The sequence below is a fragment of the Triticum urartu genome, chromosome 2A (assembly GCF_056163025.1).
Source record: "Triticum urartu cultivar PI428250 chromosome 2A, HENAU_Tu73, whole genome shotgun sequence".
Lineage (NCBI taxonomy): Eukaryota > Viridiplantae > Streptophyta > Magnoliopsida > Poales > Poaceae > Triticum > Triticum urartu.
In genome coordinates, this window is record NC_141874.1 from 113,096,664 (window position 1) to 113,114,788 (window position 18,125).

General features: G+C 48.2%; 2 pseudogenes; both read right to left on the reverse strand.

Annotated features, from left to right (window-relative positions):
- Positions 1-8,898: 8,898 nt before the first annotated feature.
- Positions 8,899-18,125, reverse strand: part of LOC125535274 (ribonuclease 1-like) — a 79,816-nt pseudogene continuing 70,589 nt past the window's right edge.
- On the reverse strand, positions 9,269-10,218 carry LOC147984178 (protein FAR1-RELATED SEQUENCE 5-like; annotated as a pseudogene).

Here is an 18,125-nt window from a genome sequence, read left to right on the forward strand (position 1 = left end):
GGGATCCTCGAACCCAGGGGGTTGCTTGACATAAACCAATTCATTAATAGGACCATTAAGAAAAGCACTCTTCACATCCATTTGTTGCAACTTAAAGTTATGATGAGAAGCATATGCAATCAACATGCGAATGGATTCAAGACGAGCAACGGGAGCAAAGGTTTCACCATAGTCGATACCCTCGACTTGGGAGTAGCCTTGTGCTACCAAGCGAGCCTTGTTGCGAATGATAATCCCATGGGCATCTTACTTATTCTTAAATATCCACTTGGTTCCAATGACATTGTGGTTCCCCGTCGGTCTTGGCACCAATCTCCACACTTTGTTGCGTTCGAAGTTGTTGAGTTCTTCATGCATGGCATTGAGCCAATCCAGATCTTTGAGCGCCTCATAGACCTTTTGGGGTTCGACACAAGAGACAAACGTGTGATGTTCACAATAGTTTGCTAATTGTCTACGAGTGCTTACCCCCTTTCTTAAGCTTCCAAGCACATTTGTCACGAGATGATCCTTGGTGGAGAGCTTGGAAGCAACCTTGGCGGCACGACGCTCCAATTCCTCCTCGGGGGTGAGACGAGGAGTGGTCACTTGATCATCTTGAGCGTCGTCTTGAGCTTGTTCTTGATCACCTGGGACTTGATCTTGAACTTGCTCGGAGGAGGGAACTTGACCTTGGGCATCACTTGGTGTGATAACACCGTCTTGAGCATGATCTTGCCCTTGGTCTTGTTCTTGAGGATGAGGGCCTTCACGTTGTTCCTCAGAAGTGTGTGGGCCTTGGGTTTGTGATGGCTCCACTTGAGTGGATCATTGTCCTTCTCCTTTGGCTACAAGGGGTTCCTTAATGGGTAGGATAAAACCAACACCCATTCTTCTTATGGCTTGAGGAGGAATTTCATCACCTACATCACAAGTGCCACTTTGCTCCACTTGGGAGCCGTTATTCTCATCAAACTCCACGTTACACGTCTCCTCAATAAGTCCCGTGGATTTATTAAGGACACGGTAAGCATGAGAGTTTGTAGCATAACCAACAAATATGCCCTCATAGGCTCTAGCCTCAAATTTAGACAACCGAACACCTTTCTTGAGAATGAAACGCTTACACCCGAACACCCGAAAGTACTTAAGGTTGGGCTTGTTACCGGTGAGTATCTCATATGGAGTCTTGTTCAAGCCCTTGCGGAGGTAGAGCCGATTGGACGCATGACATGCGGTGTTGATGGCTTCGGCCCAAAAGTTGTATGGAGACTTGAACTCCGCCATCATGGTCCTTGCCGCATCCATCAATGTCCGGTTCTTCCTCTCCGCAACACCGTTTTGTTGAGGGGTGTAAGGTGCGGAATATTGATGCTTGATCCCCTCGTCACTAAGAAACTCATCCAAGGTGTAGTTCTTGAACTCGGTGCCGTTGTCACTTCTTATTGTCAAGATCTTTGCATTGTGTTGACGTTGTGCTTCATTTGCAAAGTCAATGACGGTTTGTTGGGTCTCGCTCTTCCTCTTGAAGAAATACACCCAAGTGTATCTTGAGTAGTCATCCACAATCACCAAGCAATACTTCCTACCCCCAAGACTATCAAAGGATGGAGGCCCAAAGAGATCCAAGTGAAGGAGCTCCAAAGGCCTCTTTGAGTAAATGATAGTCGTGGGGGGTGAGCCTTCTCATGTAGTTTTCCTTCGATACAAGCACTGTAAGCACGATCTTTAGCAAAACTAACATTCGTTAGTCCACGGACATGGTCCCCCTTGAGAAGACTTTGCAAAGATCTCATATTGACATGGGCTAAACGGCGATGCCAAAGCCATCCCACATCAACTTTAGCCATTAGGCATGTCGCGGTCTTAGTGGGTCGCTCCGAAAAGTTAATCACATATAGACCGTTCTCGACATGCCCAACAAAGGCTACTTTAAGAGTCTTGCTCCACAAGAGGGCCACGGTATCAATATCAAATAAAGTGGCAAAGCCCATGATTGCAAGTTGACGAACGGAAAGTAAATCGTACGCAAGGGACTCAACAAGCATGACCTTCTCGATCGTGAGATCATGTGAGATGACTACCTTGCCAAGTCCCAATACCTTAGAAGATGAGGCGTCACCCCACTCGACATTGGTGGGCATAGATGGAATCTTGTGCACGTCCACCACCAAGTCCTTGCTTCCGGTCATATGATTTGTAGCTCCGCTATCGAGCAACCATGATCCCCCACCAGAAGCAAAGACCTACAAGAGATCAATGCTTGGTTTTAGGTACCAATTTTGTAATGGGTCCTTTGATGTTAGTAACAAGGGTCTTTGGAACCCAAATAGAACATTCAATGTACTCATGAGGAGAACCAACAAATTTGGCATAGACATGCCCATCACTAGCACGGCATAACACATAAGAAGGATTAAAGTAGTCGACTTTGATGGAAGGGGTGGCATTGCACTTTTTGACACCGCCACCCTTTGCATTGTTCTTCTTCTCCTTGGAAGCACTCTCTCCCTCCTTCACAAAGGTTTGCATGAGAGGAGGATGTCATTTGGTCTTGTCATTCTTCTTCTTGTTCTTGGACTCGGGCACGTACCCAATCCCTTCCTTGGCCACAACTCCCTTTTGGTTGGTCAAGAGGTCGCTGAGGTTCTTCTTGCCTTGTATGCAAGTCGCAAGACCTTTCTCAAGTTGCACCTTTAGCCTAGCATTCTCCTCAACAAGATGCACATGCTCACAACATGGGTTAGTAGCATTTGCATTATCAATTAACATCATACGAGGAAAAGTGGCTTTTTCCTTGGTTAGCTTTACTTGAAGTTGATCATGAGACTCTTTGAGGCTAGCATGAGCACCCTTCAAGACCTTGTGAGCCTTGTCAAGTAGATCAAACTCCTCTTTGAGTCTAGCAAGATCAACCTCAAGTTCGGCCTTCTCGGAGTTTAGCACACGAGAAACAATGAGAACATGATCAAAATATTTCTTTAACTTAGCATGATCAACGTTGTGTGACTCCTCAAGAGCCAAATGAAGACCACACTCTTCCTCAAGAGCATTGGAAAGATCCAAAATCTCATCGGCATAGTCACGACTATGCCCTTCCATCTTAGAGATGGTATCTTCGTGAGCCTCGATCATGTCATTGGCTTCACCAAGTTGTTCCAAGAGAACAACAAAGTGCTTCTTGGATTTACCCTTAAGTTTGCCCATAAAGACTTTAAACTCATTCACCTCCACATTAGCTCTCTCATGTTCATCAATGCTATCCGTCGAAGAAGGATGATTAATGATGGTAGTTTTGATGTTGGGGGTTACCTTGTTGGTGGATTTTGCCATGAGGCACTTGGCGGTGATGCTCTCATTGGGTGAGTCGAAGAGAGACACCCGTGGAGTCATCGCAATGGCAACTGAGGCCATGGCAACCGACTCACCATCTTCATCATCGTCATCATCCTCATTGTACTCTTCTTGTACCACCAATGCCTTGGGAGGAGTCTTCTTGGTGAAGTTGCTCTTGTTGAGGAACGACTTGGCTTTGTCCTTTCGGATGAGCTTGCCACCATTGTCTTCCCTCTTCCCATACGGGCACTCCGCAACAAAATGACTCACATTGCCACAATTGTAGCAAGTCCTTACACGTTGCTTGCTCTTCGTGCCACTTGAGTTGTTTTTGTTAAAGTTTGGCCTTGAGTTCTTCTTGCTCCAAAATTGCCTTGAAGCAAGTGCCATGTGTTCATGATATGCATACTTTGTATCTTCGGGGTTGCTCTCCTCTTCTTCCTCTTCTTCTTCTTCAACGCAGACCTTGGCCTTCAAAGCAAGGTTGGGCTTCTTTTCCTTTGAGAACGGAGCACCTCATTGTCGGCAGTCTTGTCCAAGATGTTCATGGCCACAAACTCATCCAACACTTCGCTTGAGGTCAAAGTGTGGAAGTCTGGCCTTTGACGAATGACGGAGGACATGGCCTTGTGGTAAGGCATCATTGCCTTGAGGAATTTGCGCTTGATCCAATTGTCATCCGTGTCCTTGCTCCCGTGATCTCGGAGTGAGACCGCGAGTTTGGTTACTCTCCGATAAAGCTCACGAGATTCTTCATCTTCTTTCATTGCAAACTCATCGGCTTCATCTTGCACCACTTCATAGTTGGAGTGTTGAATGCTTGTGCTTCCCCGATAGAGTGAGACAACACAAAGCCATGCGTCTTTGGCCAAGGCTAAGGGCCGAAGATGAGGTAGATCTTCGGGTGGAATTGCATCTTGAATGATGAAGAGAGCATTCTGATTGAATTGATTATCCGCGGCTTCTCAAGGAGTGAAGTTGCTTGGATCATGCAGATGGAAACCTTCTTCAATGATTCTCCAAAGATTAGTGTTCACATGATTTAAATGACGCTTAAAGCGGTAAACCCAAGAATCAAAGTCCTCATTTTTCACAATCTTAGGGGGAGGACCGGCATGATTCAAATGAGTGGAAGGAACCGGTCCACCATAAACAAGTGGTGGTTCCACATGAGAAAAGATGCCGGTGCCATTCTTACCACTAGAGGAAGGAGCCTTTTCACTACTAGCTTCCCCTTTGTCGGAGATAGCATCCGTCACCTTGTCGGTGGGATTACCCAATTCAACGGTGCGGTGGATAGTTTAAGCCCTTCAAGGAATTTAGTAAACATGCTTTCAACCTCGTTCGTCATGGAGGTTTTCAATGTCTCCAAGGCCACATTGAACTCCTCACAAGAGACCGAGTTTCCCCCACCGCCCGTAGACGAGATCAGATTCACACCGGAGTGTTCCTCCACACCGTCTACGGTATCAACCATACTCTTCGGACGGTAAAGTCCTTAATAAAGAGACGAGGCTCTGATACCAATTGAAAGGATCGATATGATTGACTAGAGGGGGTGAATAGGCAACTAACAATTTTTAACTTTTCTTCACCAAATTGAACTTTGCATCAAATTAGGTTGTCTAGATGTGCAACTAGGTGAGCAACCTATATGATGCAACAACAACAAACAAACAAACAAGCAAGCAAGAGAAGTAACACTAAAGAGCTTGCACAAGTAAAGGTAAGAGATAACCAAGAGTGGATCCAGTGAAGACGAGGATGTGTTACCGAAGTTCCTTCCTTTTGAGGGGAAGTACGTCTCCGTTAGAGCGGTATGGAGGCACAATGCTCCCCAAGAAGCCACTAGGGCCACCGTATTCTCCTCACGCCCTCACACAATGCGAGATGCCGTGATTCCACTATTGGTGCCCTTGAAGGCGGCGACCGGAACTTTACAAACAAGGTTGGGGCAAACTCCACAACTTAATTGGAGGCTCCCAACAATACCACGAAGCTTCACCACAATGGACTATGGCTCCGTGGTGACCTCAATCGTCTAGGGTGCTCAAACACCCAAGAGTAACAAGATCCGCTAGGGATAGGTGGGGGAATCAAAAATCTCTTGGTGGAAGTGTAGATCGGGGCCTTCTCAACCACTCCCGAGCAAATCAACAAGTTTGATTGGCTAGAGAGATAGATCAGGCGAAAATGGAACTTGGAGCATTAATGGAGCTTAAGGGGGAAGAGGTAGGTCAACTTTGGGGAAGAATACCCCTATATATAGTGGGGGGAACAAACCAATCGTTACCCCCCACTCAGCCCCGCAACGAGCGGTACTACTGCTTGGGTGGGCGGTACTACCGCTGAGCCAGCAGTATTGCCGTTCCACCTAGCGGTACTGCCGCGCAAAGGAGAGAAGCAGGGACCTGGACCCAGAGCGGTACTACCGCGGTGGTAAGGGCAGTACTAGCACTGAGAAGCGGTACTACCGCCTCTACTGCCGCAACTAGTGCCGCACAACCCGACACGAGAAAAAGAGCCCTCGAGTCGAGGCGGTAGGAACCTGGCAACCCAGCGGTAGTACTGCTGCGGAGTCACCGGCGGTACTACCGCTGCGGGGCAGTACTGCCGCTTGTGACCCCTCAGCGGTACTACCGCTGGGTACCACAGTACTACCGCTGGGACCCAGACAAAGCCCACAAGCAGAGAGTAGATCTCTCCATCGAAGCGGAAGGACTCGGAGGGTGAGAAGCAGATGTGTACGTGTTGATTCCACCCAAGCAATACCAAGGCAGATCCCCTCTTGATTGTACGGTACCCTCTACGCAACTAGTCCACAGAAAGAGAAAAGAAAGAGCTACACCGTCTTGAATGACACTCCGAGGAGAAGAAATTGTCTTGTGCCAAGGATGAATCTCTGAAATGCTCAAAGCACACGATTAGTCCGCAAACACGTTGTCATCAATCACCAAAACCACATCGAGAGAGATATGCCTGAACAGGGCTGCAGCGGCGGTGGTGCTCGGTGGGCTCCAACGGCGACCGACGGCCTGATCTAGGCCCAGGCGGCGTGAGCTGCGGGTGTTCGTCCCTGCCGTGGCCGCGACTGGTTGGTGAAGGAGGTGCATCGACGGTGGTAGGTGGGCCTGCTGGTCAGGCTCTAGGAGTTCCGCCGACTGGATGAGGGCAGCAGCTCAGATGGGCTCCCCAATGAGTATTCTTGGTGGTACACGGTGGTCCTGGGGGGTCCTCCTTGCTGGTGGTCGGATCTACGTCGGTGGCTTTGTGCGGTTCTGCGTCTGCCGCTGAGGTGAAGCGGCATAGGGGTGTGTCTAGTGGGGAGGTTGGCTGGAGGGATGGGCGGCGCCGACGTACTCAGGCCACCTGACACTGGCACAAGGGTGTGCCGGTCCGGATGCGTCCGCTCCCCCACCTCCCCTATCCCTAGTTGTGTGCAGGTTGTCGGAGCTCCGACGATGTTCAAGGCGGGACATATGATGCGGTTCGTCGGTCGGGGGTGTCCCTGTGGTACAATGTTGATCTCTTTGAATGGTCTTGGGGGTGTCTGGATGTTGGGGGCGGCCCTGGCGATGGATGCGTGGTGTTCGGGGGCGGAACCTATGTCTCAGGTGCGGGCGGGCATCCATGGATTCGCGGGAGGCTTGACTGCAGGTGGTGGACGGAGCAGGGGTGTGAGCACCGGGGTACATCACCTGCCCAGTTCTTGTACTGGCCGCCGGCGACGGTGGCAGCGTCTGTGGACGTCATATTCTTCTTGGAGGCTTCGTTGCGGTGCTCCCACTCCTTGCGTGTGGCTCCGGATGAAAACTTGATCTGCGGATTGGACGATGGCGGCTATCCATGGTTATACCCTTTTGGGAGGCTCCATCCTGGAGTCCTTGCTTTGTCATTATCCGTCTCAACCCTCCTCGATGGTGGAGGTCTCCGTCGTCTCCAAGTGGTCCTTCTTAGCACATCTTTAGATTACTTGGTTGTCGTCGGTGTGGTGTGATAGTGCCCGACACCTTTATTTTTTGCCTTAAGTGTGTGTTGTGTGCCGCGGTGGTGTGTGTTTGTGTTAGTTCGCTCGGATACTTGTGGTGATGGTTGCTTTGTAATATAAAGTGAGGGAAATCTGTTTTTTAAATGGGTGTGATACTAGCACATATGGGGATGCGTACATTGTTGCATTTCTTTAAAGCTTTTAAGGTTTGGAGACGCTGTAACCGACAAACATTATCCACACCAAAAAGACACACCAATCCCAATCAAAGTGCCGTGATATGCCGCGTTTCACCTATTGACTTCGTTCAAAATTTGTGGAGCAAAATGGAACTCAAGATTATAGGTCTTTATTTCATCAGGAATTAATAGTAAAATCCTCTATAACACTTTTATTTTTAAAGAGCTCACATTCAATTGAGATCTTCAATTAAAATTGGATTATCCAATTTTGACTGGGTTAACAATTAATCAAAGCTCGCTCATTCAATTATTTTACACTATACATTATGCTTCCTAATTTTATGGCCTCACAATTAATCGAGGAATTCAATTTAGAATTGGGTCAATCGATTTTGACCGGATCAACACTTGCTCAATCTCTCCCATTCAAATTCTTTTAATTCATTATGTTCCCTGTTGAATCTTTTTCATTCGATTGAGGTAATCAATTTTAGATTTGGTTTACTATTTTGACCATGCCAATGATTAGCAGCATCCGGCCTATAAAAACATATCAATCCCGTACACCCTCCCATCACCAGAAAAAGAAAGCGCCACCAGGTGATATTGTAGCATCAATATAGTAGTACATGCGACCACCGATACTGAAATTTCCCTACATAAATATATGTTGGTCAGTGGATAACTTAGAATCACACCACGAAAGATCCACCAAATCATCGAATTAGACATAAAAATAAAAAACACTCTATCATCTCCAATACCCGCCAAACTAAATATTCCATCAGTTCTAAAATATAAGGGGTATTAGTTTTGTAGAAAGTCAAACTTCTCCAACTTTGACCAAGTTCAGAGCAAAAATATCGACATCCACAATATTAAAAAAAGTATAGAAATTCATTTCATGATGAGTTTAAAAATATCGATTTGATATTATGGGTTTTGATATATTTGTCTACAAATTTGATTGAACTTTAAAGGCTTGAATTTTCAAAAAGGTAATACACCATAATGTTGAAATAGAGTGATTATTTTTCCAAGAAACTTAACAACACCAACGGCGCAGCAAAGCACGTCCAACCCTTTTACTAGTTTTGTCAAAGTACATCTAGATATATCTTGTTATGCGCATCTAAATTATATAACATTGATTTACACGAAGATTCGTGCGGCTGGTTTATTTTTTCTTTCGTCGATGTCCAGAACTCAGGATTGGACGCGATTAAACGGAAGCAATAACACCCCGCAAAATAAAAAAACTGAACCAATAACACCCTGCAAAAGAAAAAAAAACTGAACCAATAACACCCTGCAAAATAAAAAAAACTGAACCAATAACAAACACAAAAGAGGTGTTTGGATTAGAGGGTGATAAGGTAAATGGATAAAGCTCTGAACTAGAATTCAACTTAATCAGAAGGCCGGCAGCTGGACCCTTTCTTTGCAGTTGCCCTGCACCGGCGGACTGAGATCCAGTGCCTTTATCAAGTGAAGTCACGCTGCAACTTTACCCTTCTAATCTCCATCCAACCCACATCCTACGGTCCAGATCACACAAGGGGAAAGGCTCTCAACACTTAGTAGTTTTCAGCATAGCAGCAAACATCAATACAGACTAGCTGCAAACAATGATGCAATGGCACTTGAACTCAGTTTTATTTGAACAGATTGAAACCCAAAAAATAAAGAACTGCAGATGCTCATGAGCAGACTATAAAACAAAATTTGGGTATACAGTAGTGCATTATGCAATCAAAGTGGAATAAATCAATTGCAGCTGACACTAAATCCAGTAGAACTTGATATTAAAAGGCTGCAGCGCATAATGTCCGAATGCTACAGCAATAAGTGTCAATGTTGAGTAATCATCTACACAAAAGCAGGCCATTTCACTTATACATTTAGGCCAAAAGAGACTATCACAACCCCCAAAAATACTGTTCTTAGCACAAAAAATAGTGGTTTCTCTGAACTAATTGAGCCCAAGAAAAACACCAAATGGCCTATACTCTTTATTTGTGTCAAAAGTGACAACATCACCTAAATGTGCATAGTCAAGGATCATTTTAGCATCAGCCCAGAATATGTTGGTTATATCCTCCTCACAATCCAACTGTAGTGCATATTGGAATGATGGATTGTCAGCAATTTTTTCATGAAAATATTTCAACATACTTCCAGCTTGTCCAAAAGCCAACTCCCTCTGTCGCTTGGTTCGCAAATGATTTTTTGGTCACGACAAGTATATCCAAGGTTAATCGGTCCACCAACTTGACGAGAAGCAAACTCATGTGCAGCTTGTGGCATAATGCCGGAATCATCAGCAGTTTCCATTTCAAAAGCTTGTCGTTCTGAAATCTTTCTTTGGGATATCATCAAGTGGTGGGTTTGTGGCAATTGAAGCAAGTGGTTGTGTTCAAGCACAACCTCAGTTACTTCATAATTTTCGGCCTCTCGATCCAATTGGAAACACATACGAGCTTGGCAATTGGTTCTTATTTCAGCTCTAAAACGCTTTGGCACTGTCTCAGTTAGCCCTTTTCTTCGATGACCCTCATTGGAACAAACAAATCTGCATGAACCAACCTGACCATCAAGTCTGCTTTTGTTTGCGTATCTCCTTCTCACATCAAAGCCGGTGTGACCCCCATATGCATTCCAAAATGCCCAAGCCTCATCTACACTTCTGAACCTCATACCAACTTGAGGTATTCCCTTACCAATTTCTGCCATCCCACAACACTGAAAATTGTGAGGCACAACAGAGTTCTCAATTTTCATAGCAGAGCACTCATGCTGACTTCAGTTACTCATGCCTGGAAAAATTTCAGTTAGTGACAATATTTGTATGCTAAAAAGTTCAGTTAAAAATAACTCAAATAAGTAAAATAAATCTAAACCAAAAAACAAAATGCATTAGAGCCAGCTAGGTATGTTCCCTTTGCCTACAGGCTGCTCCTCTCTCACGCCTACTGGTCCTAGTCCTACATATTCAGGTTCTAGCTAGTCTTGAGGTACCATGTATTCAGGCACTCAACATATTCACTGGATGACTCAACCAAGAGCAAGCAGGTACTGGTACTTGATACTCCCTCTGTCCCAAATTACTTGTCACAAAAATGTATTCCAGTGACTGCCTGAAGTTTTCAACCAAAGAAGTGTTCTCAAAACTGTTAGGGTGTAGGTAAGCACCAATTTGTCCTACTGCACAAAAATACGTGGATAATATATAGAATTGGACCTGTAAATTACCTCTTATGCAGTGATGGACCTTCTCCTCTACCGCGGCCGGCCCTCCTCTCCTCCGGCGGCGGTCGCCCCTCCTCTCCCCAGCGACAGCGCGCACGCCCCTCCTCTCCCCAGCGACGGCGCGCCCGCCCCTCCTCTTCTCCAGCGGCGGCTGCCCCTCCTCTCCCCGAGCGACGGTGGCGCGACCTGCCCCTCCTCTCCTCCTCCGGCGGCACGCGAGTGTTCCGGACGTAGCGCTATAGCCCGCGAACCCCCAATTTCTTGCCCGCCCTCGCCCAAACTGATAACTGCTGAAGTTTTTGCCTATGTCTAACATACACCGTTGGATATGTTTTGGATGGAGATTTTAAGGCTAAAGTTGTGACGTGACTTCACTTGATAAAGGCACCGGATCTTAGTCCTGCACCGGCACCGGGCAGTCGATGAGGTTCTCCCCTAAGCGGTCGACGCACTGGTACACCTGGTACAGCTGCGCCTCGCCGGCGACGCCCCGGTTGCACTCTAGTTTCGCCACGAACCCGGTGCCTGTCGTGGTTCTAAGTATGACAGTAGAATGGGGGGTAGGAGAGTAGAGGCAAGATCCTAGCTATAGAGGAGTTGTACACGCGAGTTTTACGAGTTCAGGCCCTTCTCGGAGGAAGTAATAGCCCTACGTCTCGGAGCCCGGAGGCTGTCGACTGGTTTATATGCGTGTGAGTTACAGGGGGTGTGAACCCTTGTCCCAGAGGAGGGGGTGGCTTATATTGAGTGCGCCAGGACCCCAGCTCCCCTCCGTTACACAGGGTTCAATGTTCATAAAGAGAGAGCGTTACAGGTAACGTCTGTAATAAAGTGCTACGAATGATCATTAAATATACGAGTAAATGCCCGACCGTTGCTGTGCAGAACGGCTTTAGATTGTCTTGTACGTCGAGTGGTCTTTTACATGGTCGAGTGGTTGAATAGTCGAGTGACTCAAAGAAGAAGTAGACTCTGAGTGGATGGTGGGTCGAGTGGATTGCGCTCGACGCCTTTATTGGGTCCACCTTGTTTACTCTTGAACTTATTTGCTTCTAGGGCAAGGACCTTAGGTAGGACGTATAGGTCAGGCCTATTACCCTACCGCAGGTATATCTCCTCATCATTAGCCCCGGAATGGATTGAGGTCTGAGTGAAAAGAAGGTTGAAGTTGATCTTTCCTTGACTCTTGCCTTTCTGAAGAATTCATCTCTGAATGGAGGCCAGTGTTGGAACTTTCAGCTTCGTTTCAGTCGCCTTGATCGATTCAGCAATTATCGACTGGTTTTTATAACGTCGCCTGTCGAGTGTCATCTTTGATGCGAAATCTTTGGCGTGATCAATTGCCGAGGATCCCGGATTTCGCGGGATTCGAAATTTCGGTAGGAGCGCGCCATACGGAACGTGCCGTGGTAAGCGGAGTGGATAGACAGGGCATTTCGGTTTCCGTGCCACCTTTTCGCCACGTATCCTGTGCGTGACTGTTTGAGGGATTTGACAGGATCGCCCGGACCCACGCATCAGCCACTCGGAAGTGGGCCTTTAAAAGCGGCGAGACCGAGGCGTCAGCACTGTGCATGCCCATTATCCTTCTTCTTCCTCTTGCTCCTTCACCCCATCCGGCTTCCCCATTCTCGACGCCACCGCTCTGCCGCCATGGGGAAGGAGAGAACGGCGGCGCTGGAATGCACGAAGAAGGCGACGGGGCGGCAAAAAGCAGGAAGACGAATCGGGGGTCTTCATCGCACTCGGGGCTGCCGCCAGGTTGGATCCAAGGAGATTGGATCCGATCTTCGCTTCGAAGCAGGACTTGGACGATATGGCCGAGTTAGGGATGATCATCCACGAGTCTGTGCGGCTGCCGGTGGGGGAAACGGAACCGCAGCCGTGACCGGGTGAGTGCGTTCTCCTCGCCACCCATGTCGACGGCGGCTTCTCGCTTCCTCCACACCCCTTCTTTCGGGGTTTCTTGAATTTCTTTGGGGCCCAACTCCATCATTTTACTCCCAACACCATCACGTATCTTGCCACGTTCGTATCCATGTGGGAGAATTTCCTGGGGTGTCGACCGCACTGGGGTCTTTTCAAACACATCTTTACCATCCTTTCCCAAACAATGAAGAAAGCGAACTCGAACGACGAGAAAACCCATGTTATCCAGATGTGTGGGGGTCTAGGTATTCAGAAGAGGAAAAGAAGTTCCTTTCCCTCGATGACTCTTCCGGAGTCGGTCAGGGGCTGGCAGTTGACCTGGTTCTACTGCCAGGACATCGTGACGCCAGGCCAGTCGACTGGACCTCCCCCTTTCTCTTTTGATCGTGTTCAAACTCCATCTTTGTTGAAAGTGACTGCCGCGGAGAAGGCGGAGACATGCATGCTCGTCGAGAGAGTGGTTCAGTTGATCAACCAAGGTGTCACTGGCATGGATCTACTAGAGGTGTTCCTCAGTCGGCGCATCCAACCACTCCAAGCTCATGACCACTCCATGTGGATGTACTCCGGGGCTGGTGACACCGCTCGGGTTCATCCGGAGGAGGTGGCGGCCAAAACAGTGGCCGAGTGGCTGAGGGGTATCACCGGGAACAAGGACAACCCCAGGGGCGCCAGGAGAGTCAACCCTTTCAGCGACAGAAACCAACCAGACAAGGTTTGGCCATTTCAACTGAGCTTTTAGTCGTGTTTTCCGACTGTTTGTTGATCCGACTGACTTGCAGTCGGCTCCTTGTTTTGTAGATTTACACGGAGATTTATTCAATGCCCAATGGTGAACAAGCTCTGGAGCAAGACCAAGAGGGCGAGGATAGTGCGGAGGAGAGTGGCGAGTGGGAGTCACCAGCCGACGATGATGAAGATGAGAGCGATGAGTCGGGCGATGAGGAAGTAGCCGACTCACCGGCTCGTTCTGAACATCGAACCAAGCAGCACCATGATCCCATGGGCAGGCGCGGTAAAGCTGTGGCGTCGAGTGCTCCATCTCAAAAACGCGCTCGGTCTCTGACTCCAGAATTGGCTGAGAAGGTCACCAAACAGCCCAAGGTCAATCCTTCGAAGGCTCAGAAGACCTTGCCTAGAATCAAAATGGACGTTCCTGTTGCTTCTGGGTAAATGTTCTTCCTGTATTTTCTTGTTCCGACCGACTTTTTTGTTCTGACCGAGTGGATGATGAACCTTTACAGCCCGACCTCAGCTGCGACTGACATGGACATTGACAAGAATCCGATCGACGAGGAAACCGATGACACAACTACCTCCAAAGCCAGTAAGTCTGCCTGATTCGAATTTATTTGGACGACTGGATTGTTTGTTAGCTATTCGTATGACTTTCTCTGTTTATTGCAGATCCATGGGACGTTGTTGTGCTCCTGGATGATGAAGAAGAAGTACCGCTGAGGGGGAGGACGAGGAAAGACAAGGAACTGGGCGGGAAAGCGCCTGAGGTCCAGGTTCTTCAGTCGACCGTGACGCCTGGGGTGGCAGTCGAGCAATCGACAGATCTGGCTCGAACCAACGTCACCTTTGCTGTCCCGCTGTCGACTGGTTGTCCATCAGGATCAGCTGCTCAGACTTCTGCTGTACCAATACAACTCCATGCTTCAGATTCTGCAGCTGCTTCGACTGCTCTGCCAGCATCACTTTTTACCACGTATCAGACTCCGGACGACCCATCGACTGCGGCCAAGGAAGCTCTTCTTTAGTTAAATCTTGTGATGGGACAAATGAAAGTGGTGCATGAGGCCAGCCAGGTGGCCTTCAACGCCGGAGCTGCTCCGCAAACCAATGTCCAGGTTAGTAGGTCATATTTCTCGTCTGATCACCCAGTGGGGTGTGGCTGTTTTGAAATTGTATAAGTCACTTTGGATCGACTCAAGCTGAATCTTTGAACTAGTGGGGGCACTCTGAGTGCACCCACTGGGCGTAGTCCCCGAGACCATAGTTGACCGCGGGCAGACGACTGTGGTCTGAGAATCTAAACTTTCTTTTTTACGACTCGCGCAGGGCGGACAATGCCGAGTGGAATTAAAACCAGTGGGGGCACGCTAAGTGCACCCACTAGGTGTAGTCCCCGAGACCATAGTTGACAGCGGGCAGTCGACTGTGGTCTGAGAATCTGAACCTCTCTTTTTTAGTCTTGGAGTAGCTGTCGCAGTGATGTCTTTCATTTCAGTCGACTGACAAGTCTTATGTGTTGGCCGCAGAAATCTTGTGATCTCGATGCTCAACTCTCTACACTGAACCAGCAACAAATCAGCCTCAACCTTGATCTGGAACTGGCCAAAAAGAATCTCAAGACTGCTTGGGATGAAGTAGCTGCCATGGGAGGTAACCGATCATGAACTGTTTATCTTACTGTTGCTGGCACTTTTCCTTTCCGTTTTTTAACCGAGTAACTCCACTCAAGCAGCTGTATGTAGTGAAAACTGTCAACTCCAAGCCCGTCTGAAGAGTGTTATTTTTTAGAGAAAATGAAGCAGGCTTTGGAGAAGAAGGATATGGATCTTGCTGCTGCACAGAAGGAAGCGCGAGAGAAAACTGCGCTTGCCGACAAGAAGCTTGCTTCGGTCGGCAAGCTAGAAGAAGAGAATTCCAAACTGAAGACTGCTGTTTCTGATGCCAATCGGGAGGTCGAGTGACTGAAGAAGGACAAGGACAAGCTGACTGACGAGCTTGGGAGCCTCAAAGTTAAGAAGGGTGAGTTGGAGTCTTATCTGGGCCAGCTTGCTGCAAAGCTGGTCTTAAACCTTGAAGGTACTGATGGTTGACTGACTTGTTTCTGTCGACTGTCAAGTCTAATTATATCGCTGACTCACCATTCACTCGACTGTGCAGAGTTTTGTCAAGTATTTGAAGCGGAAACTGGGTGGGTCGAGATGGGTCCTGACCCCATAAACTGTCCAGTCAAGGATGATGTTGCGATGAATGTGCTGCGGTTGGAATCTCGCATGGATAGCGCGGTTACTTATCTTGCTCGCCTGAAAGCGGCGATGACTCGGGTTGATGCTGAACTCTGGCCTCAGGCGGAACTGTCCCAAGATATCGAGTCCCTGATGGCTCGACTGAATCAAATCCCCGACCTAGTGCAAGAATGGAAGAAGTCATCCGCTCGTTGTGGCGCTGATGTCGCGTTGTCCCTGGTCTGAGTGCACTACAAAGACGTCAAAGAAGACAAGCTGGCGGAACTCAAGGTTGCTAACACCAAGAGACACACTTTCCAGTCCTTCATGGACACTTTCCTTGAAGCCGCCACTCGTATTGCAGACAGCATAGACCTTGACAGTTTCTGCGACCCAGCCAGTCCTTCTCCTGACGCGTGACCGAAAAACATTATGCCCCACCTTTATTTGCCTCAGAATGCCGAGTGATTGTGTAACCGTTAAACTCCTTCGGGCTTGATGCTCGAATACTTTTGATCTGTGGCCTGGAACTTTTAGGATCTATCTGAACTTGGTTTATTTCCGAATATGCTTGTATTTACCTTCGCGTGGAATTCACTCTTTGAGATGTAGCCCTGAAGTGAAGACTTCAATCGACCTGCACCTCGTCGTTCCTGTGGACAGGGATGGAGCACATGTTGTATTTGTGGCTTAGCTCAGAGAAGAAGGTCGCGGTCGACCTGCACCTCGTCGCCCTTGCAGATAGGGATGGAGCGTACGTTGTACTTGTGGCACAACTCCTAAGGAGAAGGTTGCAGCCGACCTGCACCTCGTCGTCCTTGCGGATGGGGATGGAGCGCATGTTGTATTTTTGGCGTAGCTCGGAGAAGAAGGTCGCAGTCGACCTGCACCTCGTCGCCCTTGCAGATAGGGATGGAGCGTACATTGTACTTGTGGCGCAGCTCCTAAGGAGAAGGTTGTAGTCGACCCGCACCTCGTCGTCCTTGCAGATGGGGATGGAGCGCATGTTGTATTTGTGGTGCAGCTCCAAAGGAGAAGGTTGTAGTCGACCTGCACCTCGTCGTCCTTGCGGATGTCGATGGAGCGCATGTTGTATTTGTGGCGCAGTTCCGAAGGAGAAGGTTGTAGTCGACCTGCACCTCGTCGTCCTTGCGGATAAGGACAGATTTTTTTAAACTTAGGCGAGTACTGGACTGCAGCTAAGCCCCCGAGTGGGAGGATTGCTCACCACTCGGTAAGATTTTTTAACCTTAGGCGAGTACTGGACTGCAGCTAAGCCTCCGAGTGGGAGGGTTGCTCACCACTCGATAGGATTTTACAAAATTAGGCGAGTACTGGACTACAGCTAAGCCCCCGAGTGGGAGGGTTGCTCACCACTCGGTAGGATTTTTTAAACTTAGGAGAGTACTGGACTGCAGCTAAGCCCCCGAGTGGGAGGGTTGCTCACCACTCGGTAGGATTTTTTAAACTTAGGCGAGTACTGGACTGCAGCTGAGCCCCCGAGTGGGAGGGTCGCTCACCACTCGATAGGATTTTTTTTAAACTTAGGCGAGTACTTGACTGCAGCTAAGCCCCCGAGTGGAAGGGTTGCTCACCACTCGGTGGGATTTTTTAAACTTAGGCAAAACGGATTCGCGACTAAGCCTCCAAGTGGGAGGGTTGCTCACCACTCGGTAGGATTTTCTTTTAAACTTAGGCGAAACGGATTCGCAGCTAAGTCACCCACTGGGGGTTTTCATATGCAAATAAAAGCAACAACAATCGTTTACGAGGACTGTAAAGCTCTTGTCTTTGATAAGCAAATTACAAAGGTATTTCTTATTACATTTTATTCGAATGAGTACTTAAGTGTAAAAGGGACGGAGCAACTCCGCATTCCAAGCCCGTGGCTCGTCCTTCTTATGCTCGACATTGTAAAGGTGGTATGCTCCGTTGTGGAGCACTCTGGTGACAATAAAGGGGCCTTCCCAAGCAGGAGCGAGCTTGTGTGGTTTCTGCTGATCCACTCGAAGAACCAAGTCTCCCTCTTGGAAGGCTCGACCTTTCACATTTCCGGCGTGGAATCGACGCAAGTCTTGCTGATAAATGGTCGACCGGATCAAGGCCATCTCTCTTTCCTCCTCTAGGAGGTCTACTGCGTCATGCCGAGCTTTTTCTGCTTCATCTTCAGAGAAGAGCTCAACTCGTGGTGCATTATGAAGCAAGTCACTCGGTAGAACAACTTCAGCTCCATAGACCAAGAAGAATGGAGTTCGGCCAGTCGACCGATTGGGAGTTTTCCTCAATCCCGAACGAACTGATGGAAGTTCATCAACCCAGGCGCCTGCTGCATGCTTGAGGTCTCGCATCAGTCGGGGTTTCAATCCTTTGAGAATCAGGCCATTTGCTCTCTCTGCTTGTCCATTCGACTAGGGATGGGCAACTGAAGCATAGTCAACTCGTGTGCCTTGGGAGGCGCAGAAGGCTCTGAACTCATCTGAATCAAAGTTCGATCCATTGTCA